Below are 27,734 nucleotides of genomic sequence, written 5' to 3' on the forward strand. Positions count from 1 at the left end.
CGGGTGTCCCAGCAGTCTAACTGACTAAGGACTGCCGCTATTCCTCAAAGCCAGCTGCTTTTTCAGAAGAAGAATACAGGAAAGAAGAATACAGCAGTTTCCAAAGGCTGGGGACTAAGTCCCCCTCATGCTGCTTCTGTGCCTGGGAATCTGCACTCTGCCCTTGGCGCCCAAGGGCTGCCTCAGTTCCCAGAGGGCAGGGTGTAGGGAGCCGGCAGTTACTGATCCTAGAGTTCTGAAACAAGACTGCTGTGCTCCAGACTCTGCGAGTTCAAATGCAAGAGGCTCCATTTTTTCACTTTAATGATTCCCTTTGTCTTTCTGTGGTGCCTTTCTCAGAGACCAGCAATTTACAACTGTCTATGGACACGCCTGCCAGCCCCAGGGATGGAGAGAGGAGGATCAGAGGAGTAAGCAGAGCCCAGTGACAGGGGCACCCCTCCACCACATCCAGCATGGGGTGCCTCCTCATATCGGGGTTCAGGCTCCCCCTGCACCTCATCTGCCACTTTCAGGCTTTAGAGAGAGAGAATGTGGAGAAGACTTCCACCTATTTTCAATCTTCATTCCTTACAGAACTGCTGCCTTGAGTCTCTAAATCCGTTCTTGTTCTGGGGGCGTGGGCTGGAGACCTCCTTGATGAATTAGCCTAGTGACCGTGGAGAAGTTACTTAATATTGCTATACCTCAGTTTCCATAACTATAAAATGGAGATAATCACCGAATATACCTCATAGTGTCAACGTGAGGATCAAACAGGCCAATATACGTGTTAAGATTAGAACAGAGCCTGGCGTTCTGTAGAGGTGCAACGCAAGTTTCCAAGAAGAAGGAAGTTAGAGTTTCTTTGCCTTGTTCTTTCCCTTGAGCCCAACCTAAGATACCAGCTTTCTGCAATCTTGGCTCTGGATCAAACAGAACAGAGGGGAAGGGAGAAGCATCATTGGAAACAGAGTGAGAAAGAAGAAGAAGAGAAGAGAAGGGCGATAATATTTGCTGAGTATCAATGACATGCCAGACATGTGCTTGAGGCTTCTACATGAGTTGCTGTTATTTTTAATATTAATAACTGTAATGATAGTAGCATTATTGTAGTGAACACAGTGCCAGAGCACTTTGTGCAGGGCAGGTCCTGTTAGAGGGCATTAACTGCACAAGCTTGCTTAGACTTGATAATAACCAGAAAACACAGGTTCTGCTCATTGTTCCCATTAGACACATAAGGGAATCAGGTTCAGACCTGCTTTTTGGTGGTGGGATTCAAAGCCGAGTCTGTGACTTCACATCTGCTCCACTGGAGCTATGAGATTGTCATGAGTCTAGGCCTTCTGAAGAACAGGCCGATGAGAGCAATTCACAGGTCCAAGAGGGGAGAGCAGAGCAGCTCGTGCAGGAACAGTTTCTCTTCGTATTTCCACAATCAGAGGAGGTGAGCAGATAGGGCGTCAAACCTCCTCACGGTCCATAGGAAGAGACGAAAGCTCAAAGAAGTCAAGTGGTTCAACCAAAGTCCCAGTGGACGTGGGTTAGATGCCCCCACAGGACGCAGCGCTTCTGGTCTCGTGGCCCTGCTGTCATCGAGGGATCCCCTTGGACATTACCTCCTCAGAGAACCCTTCCCGGATACCCAGCTGAAGCCAAACCTTCCACCACATTTTCACCATTTACTGTCCCATATTTGTCTTCATGATGCTCATTATTGCCACTTACCTCTGCATCACACACTTATCTATTGTATTATCTGCCTACGTCATCTAAAGGTAAGCTGCAGGAGGGGAGAGAAGTTTGTCTATTTTGCTCACTGCTATATTCCCAGCACTTAAAACAGTGCTTGGCATATGATCAGCACTCAATATTGTTGAATGAATGGTGAGTTAATTGTTAATTAATCACACCACATTATAATTGCCTTGTTGCTTTTCAAATCTCCACTATTTAAAACCACAGTGAGGTCAGGGATTGGATTACCAGGCTCCCTCAGTATCCAGCACAGTGCCTGGTACAGAGTAGATGCTCAAGCATTGTTCTAAAGTGAATGAATGAATGAATGAGGTAGAACTGAGTTTTTAACTCTTACACTGGTCTTTGTTTCTCTTCCCCAGGTCCTGGAAAGTTCACTGGAGAGGATGAGGTTGGAGGCAGCCAGGTGTAAATGTGGCTTAGCCAATGGAAAGGGGAGGGAGATGAGTCCTGGGGCAGGTATCTGGGACATGTGCAGTCTGTCTCTTATGGTGCACTCAAACCCCCACCACTGCCCACACTACAGTGACTCAGTCAGAAGAGACCCCGAAAGCATCTCCAGGGACTCTGACATCCTGGAACTGAAGGACTCTGGGACACAGGTGCTCTCATCTTTTAAATAAAACTTTACGACTCAATCAAGATTCCGAGGGTTTGGTTTTTTTTTAAATACACAAAGGGTCTGCGACTTCAGAGGGTGTGAAAACTCTGCCTCATATCTTGACAGAACATTTCTCCATGCAAGGGAGGAAAAATAAGCCCAGCCAGGTAAGCACTTGGAATAACAGATGTGTTTTTCCAAGATTATGCCCAAGGGAGAGAAAATAAAGGTTTTGCTGGATGCAGATGTCCTAAAAGCAGCAAGTTTATCCTGTAACCTTGCCAAGGCAATGCCTGCTGTTCTCAATACTAAGCCAGAGTAGAGAAAGGAGAGGAATATTCGAAGAGTAAATCGACTTGAGGCTCCAAGACAAACAAAAACAGAAATGGGAAGGCTCTCCACAGTGAAGTCAATCATTAAACTCAGGCTGTGCCTCTCCTTCCTCACTGATGTAGGGTTTCAGCAGAGCTAGTTTCATCCTGGAGGCAGTGAGACATACTGGAAGGAATCAGAGTGGTCTGGGTTGGGATTGAAGCTCTGCCCCTTATTGCATGACCTCAGGCAAGTCACTTAGCCTATCTGATTTGAGGATATTGGGAAGGCGGACCCCACCCCAAAATATCCACTCATACTGCCACTGATGCTGGATATTATACCATTAGCAGTAAGTCTTCCCTACTGTTAAGAATTTCCACTCTCTGCAGATTTGGTTGAATCAGAAGACCTAGGAGACCACAATTTAGCAATGCGCCAAGGACACCGAGCTATTAATTAGCAGAGCCGGGTCTCAAGTTCATATCTGCTTAGCTCCAAAGTCTGTGATCTTGTCACTATCCCTTTTTGCCTTCCAAAGATCGATCACGAAAACCAGGACCCAGGGTGAGTTCAAATGAAATCAAGTTTAATACCATGTTAATTAAGGCAGCAGTGTGGTATAGAGAAAATAGCACTAATGTGGAGTCAGAAGACCTGAGTTCAAAATCCCAGGCTTGACCAGTCACGACATTTTCATGACCTTGAGAAAGTCCGTGTATTTTATTTCACTGAGCTTCAGTTTCTCCTTGTGAAAAACAGGGCTAATGCCCATGTCAGTCAAGATACGTTAAGTTGTGATGCAGTAACAAATAGCACCAGAATGTCAGCGACTTAAAACAATTAAAATTCATTTGCTCATGCTATGTGTCTCCCAGTTCATCTGGGGGCTCTTCTCTGCATTAACCTCGCTCCAGGATCCAGGCCGTTGGAACAGCCACTGATTGGAACACTCCTGGCCGCCTTAGTGGAGGGAACAAACAACTCAAGTTGGCCCCATATCTGCATTTAAATGCTCAGCTTGAAGTTAACAAACATTACTTCTGGAAACTGACAATTTCTTGGAAAAAATTAGTTGCATGGTATCCCCAACCACTGCGGGCCAGGAATCATGCTCCTACTATGTTCTTAGAAGAATGGAGAGCTAGAACCTTTTGGTGAATGGCATTAATGGCTACCTAGTTGCCCATCCTGGCTACCTCAAAGGGATGCTGGTAAGATTAAATAAGAAAATATGTAGGAAATGAGAAAATATGTAGGAAAATGCAGTATAAAGAATAAACTCTACATTTTTGAGCCTTAAAAAAGCAATGAATGAATAACTCCCCATCTCTTTTTTCTCCTCCCATTTGAATTTACTTTCTTCTAAGAACCATGACTGGTTGGGTCTTCTAAGTTTATCTGCTGAAGTCAGAGGCTTGATTCCTAGCCCAATTGAGATGCAGTAAAGGAGTGTACCTTTCAGTATGGCAAGACATTGTAATGCAAACTTTGAGCTCAGGAAAAAAGTGTGCAATCCATGAGAAGGATTACAGCATGGTAGGATTTTAGATCTACAAGGGATCCTGGCTGTTCTCCACCCATGTGCTCATATTCTCAAAGGAGGAAAGAGAAGCCCAGAGAAGGGCCCTGACTTGTCACACAGCAAGATAGTGTCACTTAGCAAGACCAGAGTCCAGGTCTCCTACCTCCCAGCCACACCATGCTGTAGGTCCCTTTCCCCTGGCTTTTCATTCTGATGTGGAATGTTTATACCAAACCCAGCCTGGCTTGTGGGTAATGTGTTTTTTCTTTAAGCTCTTTGAGTCCCTGATCTAGCTATACCCAAAAACCGTTCCTCAGTAATCAAGTACAGAAAAATAAAGGGTCATGTACAGATCCTTAATCAGTCTACAAAGACCCAATTCAATAGGCATTAATTACTTGATCCTGGGAGAAAATTCGAGGAAAAATGAGATTTAAAAAAAAGACAAAAATAAACAAAATTCCTGTCCTCGAAGAGCTTCCTGTCTAGTGAGGGAGGACACATGATTACAGAGAAAACTTTTAGCATCAAGATGGCATCAAGTACAAGGTACTCTGAGGGTTCATGGGAGCCCAGAAGTGGGGCTGGGGGTGGGAGAAGGGGTGGGATAGGAAGGAGTCAGGGAAAGCTTCCTGGAGAAGGTTTCAACTGAGCTGAACCCTTGAAGGATGATGGGGATGAAGTGGTGAAGATAGTCAAAGGAAGAAGAGAGGAAGGGCATTCCAGGCAGAAGGAGGGGCCCAGGCAGATAACTGGAGATGGAAAACAGCACAGCCCATTCAGGGGACCGCTGGGCCCAGGCATCTGAGCAGAGGGGACAGGACATGACAGAGGGGTAGGCAGGGGCCAAGTCTCCAGGCCTCAGTGAGCTAAGCCAAGGGGTTCGGACATCTCCTGTCTGAGAGCTTGGAGAAGCGGGGACCGCTGTTACTGTGGCTGGTCTGTAGACTGCGGAAAGACTGGCGCTTAAAGGGAGTTGAAATTTATTCTTCTCTGGCAAAAACCAGTCAACTGGTTTAGAGGAGAAAATGAACCCACTTCAAGAACGCTCTAAGTTGTGATTTTTGATAAGTGGTGTTCTGGGGTGTCAATAAAACAGCACAAGACCCTGCTTCCTTCTCCTTGGCTCCCGGAGTGGAGGCGCATACATCTCCTGTCATCTCTTTTCCCTTCCAGCCATGTGTGAGGGATATTTCTGGTGAAAAAATAAAGTCACGTCAGCTGATCATTTCTTTCTCATTTTCCTAATCACAGAATAAGCAAACTCACCCTAAAGGACTAACGATAGATTTCATTTACTCAACAGGAGGCCTTGGGGACAGAGGTCACATTTTCCTCCTCGGGAGTCCCCTGCCCCCTTGTGCTCCTCCACGCCACAGCACTTCGGTGCTTTTCCCAGCTTCTCTCTTCCACTGCTCTCTGGTACTAGGAAGGCTGGAGCTGCATCTCACCGTCTGCGCCTCCTGAAGCCTGGCGTGGGGTGGGGAGCTCAGTAGGTGCTGAGTAATGGAAATGTGGATGACTCAGTGTTGCCGGCTTGAGTCTGTACTTTGTGAACTCAGTTATTTGAAAGTTCTTACAATGATATCAACCTAACATTTAGTTGTGCATTTAACAAAACATTCATTCAACAAATATGTGAATGCTCATTATGTGCCAGGCACTGTCCTAGGCTTCAGGTGCATCAGTAAATAAAACAGACAAAATCTGTGCTTGTGACATTTATGTTCCAGAGAGGAGGCCAAACAATGAACAAACAGACAGACAGACGCAGAATAGAATGAGAGGTAGGACAGTTATTCTGAAGGAAAACAACCAAGTCACATTAAGGGGATAGGGAGTAACCAGAGGTGGCCAGGGAGGGTTTCCTGAGGAGGTGACATTTGAGAGGAGACCAGCATGAAGTGAGGGAGCAATCCGTGAAAATATGTTCAAGCAGAACATTCCCAGGAGAGAGAAGAGCAGGTGCAGATCCTAGAGAGGGCTACCTGCATGCTGTGTTGTTGGAACAGCAAAAGGTCACTGTGGCCAGAGAAAGCGAGGCAGGGGAGACAATGAGTTTGGAGATATCCAGGGGCCAAAGGCAGGGCCTCCAGTTCGCCTATTTAAAAACTACCTATTTAAAGCCCTTAAATAGCTTTTTAAAATCTTGAGTTTTTTAGCCTAGACTTTCTCACCGATAAAATGGGAGCAATCATCTGTACCTCATAGGATTGCTGAGAGGATCAAACGAGATGCTCCTAGTACAGGTAAACTTCAGCAAATGTTCTAAGAAAGGTTGGCTATTGTTATGGTAGTTGTTATTGTTATTGTCTCTTTGCTTTAGAATCAGGGTCCAGAGGTTTAAATGAAGCTCAGGGCTTCGTCCCCCTGACTCTCTCTTCTGCTCTGCCTGTGGATGTCACTGGGCGCCACTGTCTCCCTTGTGTCACTCTGTCTTCCTTTTTGCTGCAGGGAGGAAAGGAGCTCATCCCAGGGGTGTTCAGAAACAATTCTGTTTTAAGCGGTGAATCACTGAAGAAACACGTCTGGTGTAAGGAAAAGCTACACAGCAAGAGCTGTGTAGCTCCAGGCTCTGAGCCGAAGCTTGGAACTAAACCATTCCCTCATCTGAGTGCGTATGGCAGCGGGTTACAGTGGAAAGCCTACGTTCCAGTCCTGAGACCTGGGTTCAAGCCCGAGGCTCATCAGTTACTGGCCGGAGGGTGCCTGGGCAAGTCTCCTCTGCTTCTCTGAGCCTCAGTTCCCTTCTCTGTAAAATGAAGAGATAAATACTTACCTCAGAGAAAGAAAGAAGAAAAAATATATATATATATATATTTTTTTAAGTTGCATAAACATGGGATCATCACAGGAAATGTGGAATAAATGATAATGACTATGTCGGGGAAAACACGTTTGAAAAATCACGTACATATGAAGGTCAGCATCACACAAGTGGGTTAATGCACAAGGGCGTTTGTTACACATGTGAGATTACCTTTGAAAGCAGATGAGTAGATACACTCGGGATTTTATATTAGGCATTTAACAAGGGCCAGTAAAAGGAAACAATGGTATTTGATCAGGAGGAAAAAAAAAAAACGAACCCTCTTTTATAGTCATGTGGGCTTGTGAAATTGCCTCTAACCCAGGAGTAGTGGGCCCTGGTGCTGGCAGGACAGATGGAGAAGTTGCGTCTGTATTCACCTCGTCTGTGTGATCTGCTCCAGAATCCTCTGGGCTAGAGGTTCCTTCTCCAAAAATAAGGCAAATACCATGAAGCTGCCGCCCTCTGTGTGGCTCCAGGTAATCTTGGTATTTTTATTTCTCTCATTTTGAAATACTATGTAAAACCTCATATTTTAAATACAATCAGTCTCCTTAAAAAGCGCTAAAATCTTCCAGTAAAATGAAATTATTTTCTCCTAAAGGCTCCAGCCCTCCTCCACTTTTCCTGTTGGGTGTTGTTACGTATTTCCACTACAGTATCTAAGTTTTTAATTAGCAGGTGATAAGGCAGTATTTTGCAAGTCTGCCCTGCGTGGGGCAGACTCATCCCTCTCATTATGTTCCATTTCAGACGGGGGTCTGGGAAAGAAATTCATTAGCAGAGCCCTCGAGTGCTGTGGGCTGACCTCCTCGATAATGCCACTGCCCGCAAGGAAATTCCCAGCTCAACACCTTTAATTGAAGTTTGTCATGACATATATGTATATGCATAGACAGTGTTCTTGGTTTGAAGACTCCTACCTGCAGACATGGCTGGAGTGATTTAAAGCACACGCGGAAAGATCGGCCCAGCTCACGCTCTTTCTCTTGTCCATCTGTCACTGTGCGTGCAGGTCCACTACCACTACCTGCAGGCCCTGGGGAGAAGGACACCATCCAGCCGCTCGATCTGACGTCTGGAAGTCTTTTATGGTGTCTGATTAACCACAGATTACAGTTGCGGGCTGTAAAGGCTCTAACCTACCTCTCCAGTCCTCCCTCTGACCGCTGTCCCCCACCTCTGGCCCCACTGCCTTTGCCATCCTACACCATGCTTGCTTGCCCATGGAACTCCTCATCATTCCCCAATATGGCCTGTATTCCTGTGCCTTTGTACTTTTGCTCTCCTATTCCTCCTGCTTGGAATTCCTTTACCTTTGTTTTCTGGCCGGCAAACCCCTATTCACTCTTCAAAGCCCAGTAAAATGTCTTCTCCTTTTGAAACGATTTGCTCTTTGCCCTTCTCCCTTTGTGCTTCAACACCATTTGACATCTAGCTCTTTCAGAGCATCTCTCTCAGGTATCGCCATTACACACTGTGAGGTCCCTGTGGTATGGCTGTCAGCTGGAGTGCAAAGAGCATGAGCGTTGGAATCAAACCATCTCTGGTTCAAATTCTAGCTCAGTTGCCCCCTAGCCATGTGATCTTAGGCAAAATGCGTAACTTTTCCAAGTCCCAGGTTCCTCAAGTATACCATGGAGACAACTGCACAGAAACAATAATAATACCGTGTAGCATGTCTGAGGTGAGAGTTAAATATCATAGTGTATGTGTAAGGTGCCTGGTAGATAGGAAGTATCAGTAGGTGGTAGCTATTATTGTATCCCCAGCTCTGTCATGAGGACTTGATAACTATGTTCTGAGGCTTATTTCTGTCTAGGTATGCCCCCTTACAGGCAATTGACACTTAAAGGAGTAGCTCTTTAAGAGGAAAACTTACCATGAACCAATTAGTAATAAAGGATTACCGTTCTGTTATTGCCCGCATATCAATTCTCATCATATGCCTGTTAGGTCGCTCTGCCAAACAGGCCTTTTAACGAAGGCTCCAGAGACAGGAAGAACCTAGGACTGGAGGAGCTCCACCTGACATTGGGGCTCAGTGAACCCCAACCACATCTGCTGGGCAATTCAGCTGTGAATTTAGCATGATCCCCAGACGGGAAACTAGAATGAGTGGGAGGAGCTTGAGGGTCAGTGGAACTGACAGCAGGATTTCAACCCAGGGCAGGACAGGAAGTTAGCTCTCCTAAGAAGTAGAATGGCATTTACCACTTGGAAACAGGAAGCTGAGATGGAAAACCGGAGAGAAAGAAGAAGGAGGGAAGAAAGACAACATTTGCACAGGTTTGTCAAGGCCCGAGTGACAACATCTATGGATATCAGAGTCAAGCTCTTTAATGTTTGGCTTATTCATTCCTTTCTACATTCATTTATTCATTCATTCAAGTATCTATTGAACATCCACTATGTTCCAGGTGAGGAGATAGAACATAAAGATGAATTAAGTATAGCTCCTGCCTTCTTGGAGCTCACATTCTACTGGGAAAGGCAAACATGACTATTTTGACTCTGTTCATTTCTATCAACCTTTTCCTCCATTGTTCTCCCAGCTCGTGGAGTAAAGTCCTTTTTGTAAATATCAGCCTGGCATTACTCCGCTAAGGAGATCAAGAGAGAAACCTGAGTTCTTCCTACACTCAAACCACAGTTTAAAACAGGGAACACACAGCTCAGAAGTCAAAACTGAGGATTACAATGTCTCCCCAAGTAGAGGTTCTTATTTGAGAGCTCTTCTCTCTACCTTAGAAGATTAAGGTATTGTTTGAACAAGAGCTTTGCCTTAATATTTTTATGGAGAATATTTTGAAAGACATTGAAGAAATGAGACATAGGATAGGGACATTTTGCTGCCAGGAATCCAAGTGGAAGAGAAGGATCTACATTTACTCAGCATCTGCTTTGTGCTCGTTATTGTGGACATTCACCCACCTCTACAAATTCGCCTTCTAATGAGCTCTGATGAGGGAAGGCCTTGGAGGCACTATCCATACCCTCTTTAACAGAACCCTTTGGGAAATGGGCATTAGGAAGGAATGCTGAGCACTCTCTTGACCCCACCTTACTATAGAAAATAGGAACGCTAGAGACTCCCATTCTAGGAAATAAGTGTGATTCTAGAATTACACTCTACCAGGTGTAACAGGAAATAATCCTAACTATCTCAGTGGTGAGAGAGTAGGTTGTTCACTTATTTGTTTATTCAGTTCATTCATTTAATCAATCACTCATTCATCCATTCAGTAGATGTTTCTTGAGTACCATCCATGCAGCAAGCACGGTGTCAGGCACTGGGATACGACGTCAAAGACGACACACTCTTCAAGGAGCACACAGCCTGGCGGATGTGACAGTCATAGCACCAAGGCCACGATGCAGTGACAGTGCCAAGAGAGAAGTTAGCAAAAGTAGCTACAACGGTGTGGGAGGGGCTGTTTATGAGATCAGGGAAGACTCCCTGTGGAGGAACCCAGAGCAGGACGGGAGGGGCAGGGCAATGGGGAGGACATTCTGGGCAGAGGGAAGAGGCACAGGATAACTTAGCACTCAAGTACTTTATTAGCCACCACTCAGCAAGATGGGGCACAGGCCCCCTGCTCACTACCTGTCACATAAGTCATTGCTTTTGACTTGATTGTAATTTACAGACTTGTGAAAATCCACACCATCTTCCCCACCATATCCTAGGACAAACCCAGTCCCAAAGCATAGTAGAGACATTTAATTTAATTTCTGAGTCTTAGCAACCTCTTCTGCAAAACAGAGCTACAATAGCTGCCTAGCAGCGTCGTTGCAAGGGTTAAATGAGATAATGTGCGAGCACCTAGGACTGTGTCTGTTATCTGCTTACGAGTACGTGGCATTTTCTGCCTCCGTTATTGCTGCTACTACTACTGTTATTATCTTGAACAAAGATTAAGGTTTTAAGTTAATGCCTTTGACTACAACTGTTTCTGGAAGGAGAGATATATTAGAAGAAGGACTGCCCCTCAATAAAAAGGTTTCCAGTGTTCTCTATCAGGAATCATGAGCAATCTGACCTTGTAAAAAATAAAATGGTCTGAATTCTTTACATCCTGGCTTGGTTCCTAAAGGCAGCTACAGTGATATTAGAGACAAAGAGAAACATTGCAGGGAAGGCAGCAGCCTTAATTTCCAAGGTGAATGAGATGGATAGCCCCAGTGCCCAGCGGTAAACCTCTTAGTATTTATGAAACTGAAATTACACTATTCCAATAAAAGAGAGAGTTAAAGAAGGATGCACTCTACATAATGGCCTCTTGTTAGACCTTCCTGATTACCTGGGCTCTGTTTTCATGACAATCCCCAGCACCCCATGTTTCAGGGCCACCATCCGCTGGGGGCAGACGGGAACTGTTTATTTAGCCAAATGAAAATTTACACTTAAATAAAAGATACTAGTGGCGTTGGGGTTGGAGAAACAATTACCTAGACTCGACATCGCAGCTGCAAATTGCATCGGCAGGAAAAGCAAGTCAGGGCACAGATTCCACCGCTGCTGCCTGACATCAAAGGCGGCCAGCCTTGTTTCTTCATCTGCAGTTTGAACAAAATTTCTCTTTGATCTTGGACACGAAGAACCAGCATGGGAGAGGAGAGGAGGAGAGCAGGTGCCTGTGTTGATGTGTAACAACATGCAGCCCACTGATGCTGCGTGATTTCAAATGCCAAGCGGGGTCAGAAAAACACCATTTAAACAAGTAGCTGAAATCTAGAAAAAGAATCAAGATGGAACGGTTTCATGCAATCACTCCATCGGCAAGTCGTTTTGGAGAGACAGCCGCACGCCCATTCTTGCGCATTCTGGAGGGAAAGGGAAGGTGAATGAGGGAGAGGGTTGCGTGCGATAGAGTCAGAGACTTGGCTTCAACTCCCCTGTGGTACTATCGCCTGCGGGATCTTGGACACTTAACTTTCTGCATCTTATTTTTCTCTTCTAGTCCTATCAGGCCCCTATTCCCTTTTGTTTACCACTAGGCTCCTGTCCCCTGGAGTTTAAATTTAGTCTTCAGAATTTGGGCTCTAACTCTTCTCCATTCCCTCTCTCTTGCCCTTAACCAGAACTATGACTTTCTTGGGGTGGGCATCCAATCTTATCTTCAGGCCTTGGGCCCCAGTTCCTACCTCTGAACCCTCAGGCTGGCGCCTCAATCAGGTCACCCACTAATCATTTAGAAGGACAATTCAGACAAGCACAATGCACTGAGCTGGGCACCATAAGGGCTACACAGATAAATCAGACACAGCCCAGCTCAGAGTCAGGAGGGCACACAGTCTGGCAAGGAGGCAATTTCTCTGGCAGAGGGGGCACAGAGAAAGGATACCTGAGAGCTGGTCAACAAAGCATTCCTGGAGGAGGCATCATTTGAGCTATATTCTGAAGGATGAGTAGGAGTTTCTAAATAAAGTCTTGAATAGTTTAGTTGAATAAGTAGATTCAGTGTTACACACATGTATTAACCCCTGCTCCCTCAGAGGTGCTCCTCCTGAATATCCCACACTCAGTTACACTCACCCCATGGCCATGGTCCTCGGGTCTTCCTGGCTGTCTTAGCAACTTCCAGCCTGCTCCTACAGTGATCTACAGATCCACGGGCCTCCTTCAGGAGTTACTAACATAAGGGCAAGAGGGGAGATTGTTCTGGGTCACTCTTTCCCTGATTCTTCTAATAAAACAACTCCATTTTTATCAGTTTTATTTATTTACTCTTTTGAATAAGTTCTCTTTTCAACAAAAGATTTGGAGCCTGGGGGATGTTTGACAACTACAAGTCTAGACCTCAGCAGTGACCGTTGAGCTGAGTCTCCTGTCGCCAGCCTCTGCTCTTCTGACCACACTACAGCCATCCTGCCAGCTGAAACCTAGTGCAGCCCTCGGCATATCACCATCCAAAGCTTCCCTCGTGTGTCCCATTAAATAATAACCGTTATGCTTGGTTTATGTATACATTGCGTTTCATCCTTACAATGATCGCTCTATGAGGTAGGCATTATTAGCCCTATTTTATTGACTAAGAAACTAAAACTCAGAAAAATTAAGCAACATGACCAATGTCACAGAGACGGTAAGTAACAGACCTCAGATTCATCCAGGTGGCATCACTACAGGGCAAAACATATGACCACAACCGTCCTTCCAGCCTCAGCTCGCCATTATCCCCTGTACATATCTTATACACTAATCAAACTTGTGTTTTTTCAAAACATGCATGTTCTTACCCACATCATTCTGCCAAAACCAACTCCTAGGGTTTTCATCTTAGTAACTAGTATCATTTTCTACCTAATGACCCATCTTACAGTCATGTCTCTCCTTACCACCCACAACCAATCAAGCCACCAAGTCCTGTAACCTAATTTTTCCCGCATCTGTTAAGATGTTTTTGGCTGCAAGTTATTTAAAAATTTTTTAAAAAGGACTAAAAGTAGCTTAAACTTTAAGTGGCTTATTGTCTCACAGCACAGATTTCCAGAGGTAGGACAATTCCAGAGTTGGTTAATTAGGAGACGCAATGGTCTTTTCGAGGCAAGTTCTTTCCATCCCCAGACAGCTGGCTTGTCTCCTTCAGCTGACCCTGTCCTAGATCCAAGATGGCCAACACACCACCTGTGGTTCCTTCCCTCAGTCACAGCTAGAGGCAAAAACGATGAATTTCTCTTTGCCCATCTCTTTTTAAGAATAAGAAACTCATTCCCCGAAGCACCCTCTGCCCTCTGGTTCCTTTCATCAGGCAGAATTGCATCACATGTCTTTCTTAATCAAAACACTGGTAAAGGGAGGAGGTGGCCATGACTGAACTAACCAGGACTCACCCCTAATCTGGGGAGGGTCCCTCACTGGAGTGAAGTCTAAGTGGAGAGTCAGCACCCAAGTAACACTGAGTCTCTCGGCAAGAGAAGCAGGAAGGGGATAGATTTGGGTGGCAGCTGACTGTGCCTGCTAGTCTCTCATATCCACCCCCTCCCGTTCCACCCCTGACATTCCACAGATCAGTCAACTATTACCCTTCACCCAGATGACTGCAACAGGTTTCTATCTGGACTCCCCACTCCCAGTTTGGTTTCTTCTAATCCAACAACCATTCTGCAGCCAGAGTGAAGTTTGCATAACACAAATGCAACTATATTTATCTTATTTAAATATTTCAGTGGCTCCCTACCAGAATAAAGTCCAAACACTTCATGGCAGCATAGGGACCTCCCCCCACCCTGGCCTTGAGCTTTATCTGTTTCCCATTCCATGCTATCCCATCTTGCCAGGAACACCAGACCACCCTTTTCCGCCTGAAGAATTCTACTCATCATCACTCAAGACTCCATTCCAGAGTTTTCTATTGGACCTCCTGGACAAATGGAGGCCCAAAGCACTGAATCTAGTTGCTGGCCATGGAGGTATGGTGAATTTGACCCAAGGGCAGCTGAGCATGTAATTAGGAAAGCTGAAAGACAGTGGCTAGGGTCGGAAGGGGGCTTGGGAACACAATAGTTTAAATAAAGGATGCATCCAAGAGGCTGAAAGAAAAAGAACAGAAAGCTAAAGGCAAAGCACAAGAACAGCAATCTAAGGACGCCAAAATGGGGCAGGAAAAGAGTTTTGAAAGACTGCCTGAGCCTCTGGAGAAGGGTCCTTATGACGGTGCTGGGGCCTTCTCCTGGTGTGGGGAGGAGATACAGGGCTCGGCAGGTCCCCCCCGGCCCTTTTGCTCTTGGGGCCATTGCTTGCACTTTGCTGGCTCTCCTCTCTACTGCAGAATCCTGATTCCTGCAGGCCAGATTTTCTGGATCCTGCATTAGCTGGCTTCTAGCCAGTGGGGAAACAGAGGGCAGGAGGGAGAAGCTCATTATTTCCCTCCAGCTCTGCCTGGAGCAGCACCGCCAGCAGCCGTGTCCAGTGGCTGGATCCACCGCTGGAGAGGCCCACTGGGCTTCAGTTTCTCCCTGGTGACTCTGGCTACTGGGCTCCAGTGACGTCACCCTCTCCCTCTGTCCCTCCAGCCTAAGGGTGGAGGAAGCTTCCTGCTGGAGCTAATCGCAGAGGGCCTCACCATGTCCTGACGGCTTTGCAGCTCCTCCATCACTGTGTAACCCATTCTCTGAGTTAATTTTCCTCTGTTTTACATTCTTTGAGTGGATTTTGTTTTCCTGACTGAACGCTGTCCGATGTAGGCACTGAGCCAACTCTGTAAGATTTCTGTGAAATCCCTCCTCACTCCCTCCTTCCTATTGCTCTCAGGAAGCAGAATAACACAATGATGCAGAGCAAATGGCTGGTAGTCTAGTACACCAGAATTCAAACTCCAGCTCTGCCGTTCACCACCTGAAGGCCTTGGTTAAAATCACCCGGCCTTTTTAAGTCTGGGTTTCTTCAACTAAGGTTAAAAGTAGTATCTTCTCCTTAACCCTTGTTAGGACTAAAGAAGGTATTGTATGTAAAACATTCAGGCCAGCCCCTGACACAAAGTAAGTGCTTAAGAAATGGTCCCTTAACCCTGCCTCTGTCACCTTTTCACTGCACCTAGGTGAGTGACTACTAAAATGTCTCGGACTTCCCCCAGAGCAGTGCTTATTCAACTTTACTGTGCATTCAGAGAATGCTGTGATTGCATTAAAATGCAGATTCTGATTCGGTAGGCCTGACGTGGGGCCTGAGATTTTGCGTTTCTATCGCTGCTCCCAGCTGGTGCTAATGCTGTGGTTCCAGGACCACGTGTAGAGTGGCAGGTCTCTAGACGAAGGCTTGGCAAACTTTTTCGGTAAAGAGCTGTATCATAATTATTTTAGGCTTTGGGAGCCATACCTACTCTGTTGCAACTGCTCAACTCTGCCACCAGAACTTTATTTACAAAAACAGGCCCTGGGTGGCATTTGGCCCCAGGGCTGCACTTTGCTGACCTCCTGCTCTAAGCTATAAGTTGTCTCAGGACACTGTCTACTTTACTGCCCGCTTTATTCTCATCACCCAGCCCAGAGCCTGACACAGAGCAGACACTCAGTAAGTGTTTGATGTGCAATTGAGCAAACTCATAGAGTATATTTAGTCTCTATTCTAGAATTGGAAACTCTAAAGCTAGTATTTATTGAGGATTTACTATGTTCTAAGAAATGTTCTAAGTATTTGATACACATTATATTCTTTAACGCTCACAGCTGCCCTAGGAGGTAGGTATTGTTATTATCCCCATTTTACAGATGAGGCACAAGGAGGTTAGACCTGTGTCCACAGGTCACAGGAAAGCCAGGTTTGAGGACAAGGCAGATTTCCAAGCCCATGCTCTCTACCTTTCAGCAGCCAGCTTGCCCTGGTGGCCCCCTCCCACCATGTTTTCTGGCTGGGGTCTCTCCAGGGATGGTATAATTTCCTGGAGAGCTGGAATCACATCAATTCTTTTTCTTTTCCGGATCACCCTAAACTCACATAATAGTGTTGGGCACATGGCAAGCACTTACCAAAGTATTCCTGATTGATATTTTTAAATAGCCTACCCTGAACACACATTGCTGTGAATCTGGGTCACGAGGAAAATGTCTTGAAGATCTCCGTGTCCTTAGCATAAACGTAGTAGAAGTTGAGCCTGAAGGTACCAATTATCATATCTAAAAATGCCTAAAAGGTATTAATAATTTAGCAGTTACATTCATGCAGAGGAAGATTCCTGACAGCTTGTAAGTCCCTGGAGGTCAGAGGCTCTGTGTCCAGTAGAGACCTGGGCATTTAATGGTGTTTACTACGTACGTGTTAACCACACAAAGGAGGAGCAAAGCAATACAGGTAGAAGAACTGGGGTTGGGGGCTCTAATTCTGACTCAGCTGCAGGCTGGTTGTGTGTCTTCATTACCCTAAACCTTACCATTCACACCAGAGAATAATGGCTTTGGACTAGAGCATCATTTGAGTCCTTTTGGTTTTAAAATGCTATTGCTTTAAAAAAATGATGGTATCATCAAAGAGATTTTGAGGAGTGTTTGCCCTTAAAGAAAATGACCTCAAACTACCAGGATTTAAAAACCATGTCACTTCTGTGTGGTTGTTGTCCCTGTTTATGGCAGTATAGTCCCTTTTCTATCACCCTCTTTGGTCCTCCGTGGCTACCAATTTCTAATTTGTTTCAAACCAAGAGCCCATATAATCCCAGAATTATTCTAATTGTTTGTAAAGGAGGTGTAAATTGATCACAAGTAATGGTTTTAGAGAGTTCTCTAACTAATGAAAAGGAGATTTAATGCATGTGCTTTGTGACAGTTATTTCAGCTGCTGTGTGAGAACACTTGTGTGTGTGTGTGTGTGTGTTCATGCACTTATTTACATATCTGTTAATGAGGTCTTTAGACACTGGATAAAAGTAATCAATAAGACAGTGATTCTGTGTTACTGTCCCTACTTAATGAACGAAGAAACCACAAATTAAGATGGTTGAACAACTTCCTCCAGGACACACACCCAGAAACTAGGTCTCCTGACTTCTAGTCACAGTGTGAAGGCAGATGCAGAATATAAGAATAATTTGTGGTCTCCACACTTCCCCAAGTTACGTATGTCTTGACGGTAAACAGCCCAAACATCTCCGCTACGTTCTCTCGAGGCTGCCTTGTACCAGACACGGAGGGGTCTAGGCTGCGTTCACAAACACGTTAACAGCACCACTCTCCTTACAACCCCCCTGGCAATACCAACCAGGAGTGACAGGCCTCTTACCGCGCAGACTCCATTATGTTACTGAATGTTCCAGGCATAACCCCCAGCATAAGTGCCACCAAGGAGACTCCTTGTCACGTAAGTCTGAGACTATCTGTCAAACCACAGAGACCATACTGGAGTGGGCAGGCCTCTCCTCAGCTTTGTCCCAAAATTTACTCTCAACCGATCTTCATTCTACAAATATTTGTTAAGAGCCAACGGAGAATTCAGTGGCAACTGCTAACATTTGGGTCCTTGGCCCTGTAATGAGTGCTTTACGTTTATCAACACATTTAATATCCACTATGACTCTATGAAGTAGATACTACGCTTATCCCCATTATACAAATGAGGAGACTGAGGCACAGAGAGTAACATGCCCAAGGTCACACAGCTGGCAAGTGGTGGAGCTGAATAGACGCCCAGGTAGTCTGCTCTTTTACGCCATCGTGACTGTTATAAGAAAGACACAACCCTGCCCTCATGGAGCTTCCATGTCATGGGAAATACAGAGGGAAACCATTAATTTTAAGTGAATGGTTTAATCACAGTTCTAATAATGATATGAAGGATAAGTTCCAGGAGGGTTGAAAACATGTAATGGGGATTTGATCCTTGTGGGGAAGGAGAGGGGTGTCAGGCAGGCTTTCTCTGGGGAAAAACTGTTGGCATTGAGTTCTCAAGAGTAAGAAGGAGTTCACCAGGTACAGAGAGAGATGAATCTCCCAGACAGAAGGACGGTGAGGGTAGAGACCTCAAGGCAAAGACGAGCATAAAATGTGGAAGGAACTGTAAGAAGCCAGCGGGGTGGTGTTCAGAGGGCAGAGGCATCAGATGAAGCTAAAGAGGTGGCCACTGTCTGCACCCCAGTGGCCATAATGGGAGGGAGCAGGATGCTACCACTGTCTCTGTTGTGCAGATGGGGAAACAGGGAGGAGAGCAGAGAAATGACTGGAAAACCACCTAGCCAGGAGCCTATATGTGATCCACTAGGTCCCTAACACCTGATTCCGGCTCTCTTTCCTCGCTGCCTCACTGCCTCTGCTCAGTTAGGATTCCCACAGGCAACTTTATTTCCAAACTAAAGCTACACCAGGGACTCCCTCTATTTAGGAAAGAAAATGAAACATTTATTAAACATTTGCTCTCTCATTTAATGTAATTTAATCACTCCCTCACAACAAAACATTTGAGGCTTCTAGTACATTTTACAATTCCAGAAATGAAAGGATCAGAGAGATAAAGGGACCTGCCCACCATCATACCATGCTATGTGAAGGGGCTGCCTTTCTGTCCAGATCTCTGCTGCTCAAACTCATCTGCTCTTTCCACTACTTCATGCAGCCTCTGATTTAAGTGGACAAAGAGATCAGTAGAGGATGCCACAGAAAGCCCCAGAAAACAAGGGCTAAGAGAGTAAGTACACAGCGGCCGCCTCCTTTGTTCGCAAAGTGCACCATAAGCATTACCGTGAAATCTTTTCTCCCTGCGCGCTCCCACTCCTCAGGGTCTCAGCAGGAGACAGATGGCACACTCAAATTGGGAAATTTGAGGGGAGTTTAATAACAGGCCTATTTACAAAGGTGTAGGGCAGGTAAAGGAAAATCACCAGGGATAGTAATACTGGGCTCCATCATCACCTTTGTTCTGAAGGAGCAAGGGGACAGGGTGCTTATGGGACCCTGGAGAGGGGCGGGGGGCGCTGTGCAGAGAGGGCTGCCTGATGGGATCTGTGACCTTTAGTCCTCAGTGACTTTGGCAAGGCAGCACCTAGGGGAATAAACACCCCAACTCACTCCCCTCCACCTCCAGCCTCCTGCTGATGCTCCCATTGGCCAAACCCAACCAAAGTCAGAGGGTGTTACAGGCTGAACTGTGTTCCCTAAAAGTTCACATGTTGAAGTCCTAAACCCCAAGACCTCAGAATATGTCCATACTCAGAGACCGGGTCTTTAAAGAGGTAATTAAGTTAAAATGAGGTCATTAGGGTGAGCCCTAATCTAATCTGACTAATGTCTTTATAAAAAGAGGAAGTTTGGACACAGATATGTACAGAAGGAAGACCATGTGACACTCATCTTCTTGGAGATGAGGGGCCTCAGAAGAAACTAATCCTGCTCAAGCCTTCAGAACCGTGAGAGAATAAATTTTTGTTGTTTAAGCCACCCAGTCTGTAGTGTTTTGTTATGGCAGCCCGAGCAGACTAATACGGAGGGCAAGGAAGCTGGCTGATGTGGTCCACACAAGGCAGCCTCCTGAGGCACAGAGCAGAGTGGAGAAGGAAGAACAGCTATGGAGGGCCAATGGAAGAGACCCAGCACTATGCCCACTTGGCCCCTCAGAAATGGATATGTCACAGTGTGCTGGATCAATGTCAGTGAGGCTGGCAAAATTCCACCCGAGCAACGCCTGTCCACAGCTGTGCTCTCCTTTCCGACCACGGAGCACAGTCGCATCACACGACTTGGACTTCCTCCCTTCCCTGACCACTTTCCCCAGTCAGCCAGGCGGGGAGGCTCAGCTGGAGTCCCAATCCTCCGACAGGCCTCTCTGTGCACTCCCGGCCACATCTCCTCCCTCCTGAGTCCCTGGGGATAGTCTGAACCCTCACCTGCACCTTTCATTAGACTGCCTGGCAGTAAGATAAGGAGCATCTTGAGAACAGGGACTGTGTCTTATTTATTTCTGATGAATGAAAGAATGACCCATTGGCTGAATGAAGAGAACTAACATTTATTGATTACCATCGATGTGCCAAGTACTATGTCAAGAGCTTTCACGCATGTTAACAGTGCCTGAATGAAAATCAAGGAGCCGGGAAAGAATTAATATTTATCCAGCATTTCTTATGTGCCAGGCAGGGGTGACAGCAAGAAACTTAACAACCCACACACACAGGCACCAACAAATGTGCAGGACAGATGCTGACCGTGAACCCAGGACGGCGGGGCTCGCACCACCACTGAGGATCAGCCTTGAGCCAGCCCTTTGCTGAGAGATCTCTCGTGTGTTATTTCACCGAATCTTCATAACACCAATTGAACTAGGTTTTATTATCCCCATTATAAAAAACAGAAAGTTGAGGCACAGACAAGTTAAGTTCGTTGTGCAAGGTCATGCAGGAAATAAGTGTGAACTGGAACTCACAACCAGGATCACACCCCGACCACGCTGGTCAGCCTCTTCTCACTGTCCCTGCATGTGGGACCCCTTTCCTTGGGACACACTTGTCCCAGAGAGCCACATGGATGGCTTCTTCCCGTCTTTGCTTAAGTGTCATCTCCTCAGCAAGCCCTTTCTTTTAAAATTAACTTCCCTACCACCACCCCAACACTAGCTCCCTTTCAACCTTTATTTTTCTCTGTAGCATTTTTTTTTACATTTTTTTTACACTTAACATAAAATTTCACATCTTAAATCTTTTTTAACTATACAATTGAGTGGCATTAACTACTTTCACAATGTTGGGAAATCATCAGTACTATCCATTTCCAGAACTTTTTGATCATCCCAAACAGAAACTGTACCCATTAAACAATAACTCCTCATTCCTTCTCCCCCGACTCCTGGCAAACGCTATTCTACTTTCCATCTCTATGAATTTGCCTATTCTAGATACCTCATAGAGTGGAATCATACAGTATTTGTCTTTTTGTTCTGGCTTATTTCACTTAGTATAACAGCTTCAAAGTTCATCCACATGTAGCATGTGTCATATTTTCATTCCTTTTTAAGGTTGAATAATACTCCATTGTGTATGCATCTATATATGTATGTGTGTATGTGTACATATATGTATGTGTGTATATATATAGACACACACATTTTGTTTATCCATTCATCTACCAATGGGCATTTGAGTTGTGTCAACCTTCTGGTTATTGTGAATAGTGCCACTGTGAATATAAGCGCTCAGGTATCTGTCTGACTCGCAGCTTTCAATTCTTTTGGCCACACACCTAGAAATGAAATTGCTGGATTGTATGGTAATTCTATGTTTAACTTTCTGAGGAGCTGCCAAACCGTTTTCCATCTCCATAACATTTAGAACCATCTATCATACTAAATGCTTTACCAATTTATTTTGATTATTGAATGTCACTATCCACAAAGACAGAAGCTCCAGTGAAGACAGGGACTTTTCTCTGTTTGGCTCACTGCTGTATCCCCCGTCCCTAGAAAATGTCTGACACAAAGCAGGCACACAACAAATATTTGTTGAATGAATGAATGAATGTATTTGGTGTGGGTCCTGGCCTTGAGGTCAGGGGTCCCAGGGACCAAAAGAGTGGAGTAGGTCCTTGCCGGGTATCCAAAGCAATAACATCAAAGAGAGAGAAAAAACTGAGGTCGAGGAGGGACGTGAGCCGTCAGTGCAGGCGAAGCACTAGTGAGTATTGGGTTGCGTGAGGCTGCAGACAGGAAAACCAGTCATCGGGTCAGTAGCTGAGGGCATCGCAATGGTATGGGAAGAGGCCTTCAGGATAGAATGAGGTCAACAGCTCAGGCCAGAGTGAGGACAACACGGGGGTGACCAGGGGCCTCTAAAATGGGGCTAGCTGCCTTGTGGGGGGCCTGCTCCATTTAAGAAACTCTGGAGCTTCCTATACAATGTTTTGAACTTAAGGCCAGGACAGTGCCTGGTTCATATTAAGCATTAACAAATATTTGTTAATTGATTGTTTTTTAATCCCAACCTATCACTAACTTGACATATGCCTTCAGGCAGTCACTTTCCTTCTCCGCAATTTACCTTCTTTATCTGTAAATACAGTGGATATAAATAGATTGATGAATTAAACATTTTTTTAAACTATAAAAGCATTTTTCCCTGAACAGAATCCCAAACAGGAGAGTCAACACGTAACAGCACATGAGACGGGAGCTGTGGGTCTAGAGCCCCGCCCATCAGCCCCCCACTTCACAGTGGCTGAGAGGCCGTTTCTCCATGCTAGGGGCTCTGCAGTGAGGTTTGAAGGCCCCGGGCCATCTGTGCCTGAGGGTCATCCCAGTTCTAATAGGCATCCCCATCAGGCCTAGCACAGGCCCTTCCACACAGCCATGGCAGAGAGTCACTCCGTGCTTACCATTTGACAGATGCTCTTCTGAGTGCTTTTCATGTATTAACTTATTTAATCTGCAATTTACAAATAAGGATATTGAGGCACAGAAAGGTTAAGTCGCTTACCCAAAGCTACACAGCCAGTAGGTGGTACAGCCTGGAATCAAACCTAGATATCAGGATCCAAGGCCCTGGCTTCTACCTATGACTCTGTCTGCCTCCCACGAGGTGCACACAATGCACTCATGTGCTGCTGAATGGGACCAAGGAAGCGGTGGTTTGATGGAGAGAGGAAAGAGAAGATAAAGAGGGAAGAAGAGAGTATGATCAAGCTGGACCCCAGAAAGCACTTGAGTCTCTAGAAGGGAGGCAGCTTCAGAGTGACACCGGCTGCTAGGGTGCAGGTACCAGGAACCAACCTGCTGCCTTCCTCAAAGTTCTAGAACCACCTCTGATGAATCAGTTTCTCCTGGCTCTGCATTTTCTAATCCAGAGATGGTCAAATCATATTTTTACAGCAAGATCGCAGATGAGGACATTCCTTAAGAGAACACTTCCAGAAAAATAGGAGATGTCAATTTATCAAAAGGATTTTTTTTACCGGAACAAGAAAAAATCTATGTTTTGTGAATAATGATAGGAAATAGAGAGCTGCCTGTATTCCCATAGACTTTTTTTCCTTTAATGAATTTAATGAATTAGAATACATACAACTCAATAAAAAATAGATGGAAAGCCTGGTAAGCATCATTCAAAGCCTTTCAGTCATTTTCATATTTCCTGAAGTCAGCATTTCCAATAATGTGGTACAACATTATGCAAAAAATAGAATTTTACAGTAACCTCAGGAAAAGGATGTAGAAATTGGCAACAGATGAAAGCAAAGGATAAGGGTTACCTGCAGGAAAAGAGGGTCTCTCGGTGTATTTCAGAGACTCCACTACCATCCAGGGAGGGATGGTTTTTCACTGGATGGAACAGTATGTTATGGGTGTTCAGCATCCCTGATGCCTTCCCGCTATATTTCAGTAGCCACTTGAAGTCACTGTAACCACCTAAACCACCCCCCACGTTTCCAGGTGCCTCCTAGAGGGGCAGGACTGACCCAGGCTGAGAACCACTGGGAATCGATCCGGATAAACTCAGGAAGCACTGACTAAATGCCCACACTAGAATCAGGCAGCCCACAATTCTAGTAAGGGGAAAGGGGAGACAGGGCTGACGGCATAAAGCAACCACCCAAGACATCATGTGGCAGCTGATACACTGTAGGCCTTCTATTGAAGCTTATCTAACACAAAACGCAGCGTTTACAAAGCACAAAATGAACTGCTCCCAAAGGCTAGGGTCCATCTTGCAGCAACAGTAACTAACCAAATCAACTGAAAACACCATCTGCAAATATCAGAACCAGAAGGGAGCCCAGTAATCATCTAGTCCAGGAGGTGGCAAACCTGGACTGAGCCTGCAAAGAGCCTGAGTGTAAATATCTTAGGTTTTGTGGGCGATATAGTCTCTGTCACAACTACTCAAACTCTGTGTTGTGGCTCAAAGGCAGCCATAGGAAATACGGACATGAATGGGCAGGGCTGTGGCCCAGTAAAACCATCTACAGAGACATTTACATAAACACAGGATCAGCATTACTGGTGTTTCCTCTGCCTTAGGCCCCAGTACGGCTCCACACAGCACTGTTGCTGATCTTGTCACCATTTCAACTTTTGATAATGTACTCATCATGGAATGTTTGGCATTAATTGTGATTTTTTTAAATACTGCAATCGAATATTACTTATCTTGACTACTGAGTTCTGGGTGCCCCCTTAAACTTAAGCTATCAAGGCTAGTGCCTCCCTGGCCTTGCCCTGCCTCATGCTCCCAAACCTGCTCCCCTGTCTCCATTCTTCCTGAGCCATTTCCCGATGGCTCCACGCGTTGGCAAACCCAGTCCCAGTGGCTGGGCTGCACCCTTTCACGCTGCGGTCACATCTTGGCTCCTTGTCCCTCTCACTTTTCCTCCCACTTGGGGGCAACAACAAATCCCTCCCTGATCCCACGTCGGGCCGTTCACGCTCCTTCAGACCCTTTGAAGGATCAGCTTTTCCTTCACATAGTCTCATCTAGAAATATCCCCAGTGCAGTGACCTCTCCCTACATCCTGTGCCGAGCAGAGAGAGGGAAATACAACAGAGAAGTCTACCTCATTGGACTGTGAGGCCCTCAGGGAAAAGATCTCACATCGCAATATCTAGCACACAGAGGGGCCTCAGTAAGTATTTGTCAAATTGAAGTGGATAAGCCCTTTCATCCAGATTTTTCAGTTTATATGACCAGGGCAGAAACAGGCTCAGAGAAGACTGATTTCATGCTCTTAAAGTGAGAGAAAAGCTGTGCTGTTTTGTGGATTTCATTAGTTGAAATGAAATTACTGGGAAAAATTGCCAAAGTGGGCATTGTGGATAGGGCTGGACCCAGGAAATACAGTCATCACCATTTGTGCCCTAACTAGCTGGTCTGTTGCAGGAATGTCCATGTGTTTTACCCATTTTTGATTTCCAGTATGCTTCTGTTCCACGGGAAGTGAGAAAGCCAATTCAGAAATAAATTACCACTCTAAGGTAAACCCCCATTTCCCAAACCCCAAGCCTTCCTTTAACCCATTTATTTAATTTCTCTTAATATATTTAAATCCATTGGAGGGAATTATGAGAGAAACAGATGAGACAGGTAGCAAACATTGGTATGCACATTAAAATAAAGAAAATTAGGGCCGGCCCTGTGGCTTAGCGGTTAAGTGCGCGCGCTCAGCTACTGGCAGCCCGGGTTCAGATCCCGGGCACGCACCGACGCACCGCTTCTCCGGCCATGCTGAGGCGGCGTCCCACACACAGCAACTAGAAGGATGTGCAGCTATGACATACAACTATCTACTGGGGCTTTGGGGGAAAAAAAAAAAAAGGAGAATTGGCAATAGATGTTAGCTCAGAGCCAGTCTTCCTCAGCAAAAAGAGGAGGATTAGCACGGATGTTAGCTCAGAGCTGATCTTTCTCACAAAAAAAAAAAAAGTGAAAATAAAGAAAATTAAAAGAAAGATTAATAGGGCAGACAGGTAACCATGTAGTGTGATTTCACTTTGAAGCAATTTATTTCCATTCAAACTGTGATAAATAACCATCAACTGATATAATAACTACCCATTTCTTGGTGTCGAATGGGATGTGGAAATTATTCTCTGAAGTGAAAACATCCCATGGACTTTCAAAAGGGAATGTCGCACATTCAATAAAGCTACGAACCATGACCCCAAAAGAAATTGAATTGGCCTGTTTGTATTCCCATCGCTATGTCTGAAAAGTATATTCTCACCCTCCAAGGCAAGCTTCCCTTTCTGTTTGATAAAGTCTTGTGATTTGCAACCACGAAAACTCTGAGGACTCCATAAATTTCGTACTTTGGCACTCCCATGTGAGGTCAAGCCCTGAAAAAGATGGCTGCTGAAGGAGGCAGAGTCGTAAGGTCACAGAACAGTCCTAGTTTTGGTGGTTAGCAACGGTCATTTCTAAATGCCCCCAGGCCTTAAAAATAATTGAATGCATTTTAAAATTAGGTCTCATTCAGTTGAAAGTAAGACCCTATCTGTAACATTCATCAACACCCATTAGAAGGATCTTCTTTGCCAGGGTTCTTTACTGCTCATTAGCAGAGAGCTGCCATTGCTTTAGGGCCCGCGATGTGCCGGGTGTGCGCATGCACCGTTTCATATCAGAAACACTGCTGACAGGGGAGGCCAAGAGGCAGAGACAAACTCCCTGGTGGAAAAAACACTGGATTAAGAGTGAGAAGACTTGGGTTCTAGTCCTGAATTAGTCCCTTGCCAGCCATGCAAACTTGAGCAGTTCACTTAAACATCTCTGACCCTCAGTTTCTTCATGCGTAAAATGGGGATGATGGGATATACTCACCTCAAACCATTGGAAAATTGTAACATGGTGAACAAATTCACCTCAAGCTCCTAAATGTTTCTTAAACACTGACTAAGGGCATGCAAAGCATTCAGTTAGGAGTGGTGAGATGAGTTAGGAAACAGTCTCCACTTCAAGGAACTTTCCATGGAAGAGGATAGGGTAACATGTATATGCAACTCATTCCAACAAGGCTATTCTGAGCCTCTCTGTCATTTCCTGCTTAGGCAACCTAGTGCTCCAGACGCTCCCTATCCATTCATTCATTCAGTCACCCTTTTATTCATTTGCTTATTTATTCAACAAAACTTCATCTAGCATTTTCAATGTACCTGGCACTGGGGAAACAGAGATGAAGCACATCCAATCCCCTGCCTTCAAGGAGCTCACAGCCTAGCAAAGAAGATCATGGCTTTGTAACTTGCAAAGTACTTTAAATAAATAGATTCTTATTTCATCCTCAAAAAAACTATTTGGAGTAGGCATTATTAGCTCCATTTGAAAAATGAGGACACTGATAACCCAGAAAAGTGAAGTGACTTGCCAACCCCATGGAGCTTTCAGTGACAGCGACAACACTGACACCATGGCCTCACAACTTGAATCTAGCGCTCCTTCTCTTGCACTACGGACGTCTTCTGGGAGAGAGGCCCTGCCTTGAACTAAGTCATCTTACTGAGACCATGACTCTGCCCAAATCTTGTAAGTTCTTTCCTCTGTAGAGCTGGATCCTGGTCTCTGTGCCTTCCCGCGCTGTCTAGGGTCCAGCTGAAATAAATTTCCTTCCTTCCTTCCCAAGCATTTATTGAGCACCTGCATCCACTATGTGGTAGACATTGTCCTGGGCCTTGAAGACTAAAAGGTGCTCAAGACACCTGTCTCCTGCAGCTCAATACCTAACGAGGGACACAGAAATGTACCCAGATGCTTTCAATACAGTGTGATAAGTGCTATGACAGCAGAGGTATAGGATGTAGTGGCAGCACATAAAAAGGAATCTCACCTAGCCTGCGGGGAGCCAGG

The sequence above is a fragment of the Diceros bicornis genome, chromosome 13 (assembly GCF_020826845.1).
Source record: "Diceros bicornis minor isolate mBicDic1 chromosome 13, mDicBic1.mat.cur, whole genome shotgun sequence".
Taxonomy (NCBI): domain Eukaryota; kingdom Metazoa; phylum Chordata; class Mammalia; order Perissodactyla; family Rhinocerotidae; genus Diceros; species Diceros bicornis.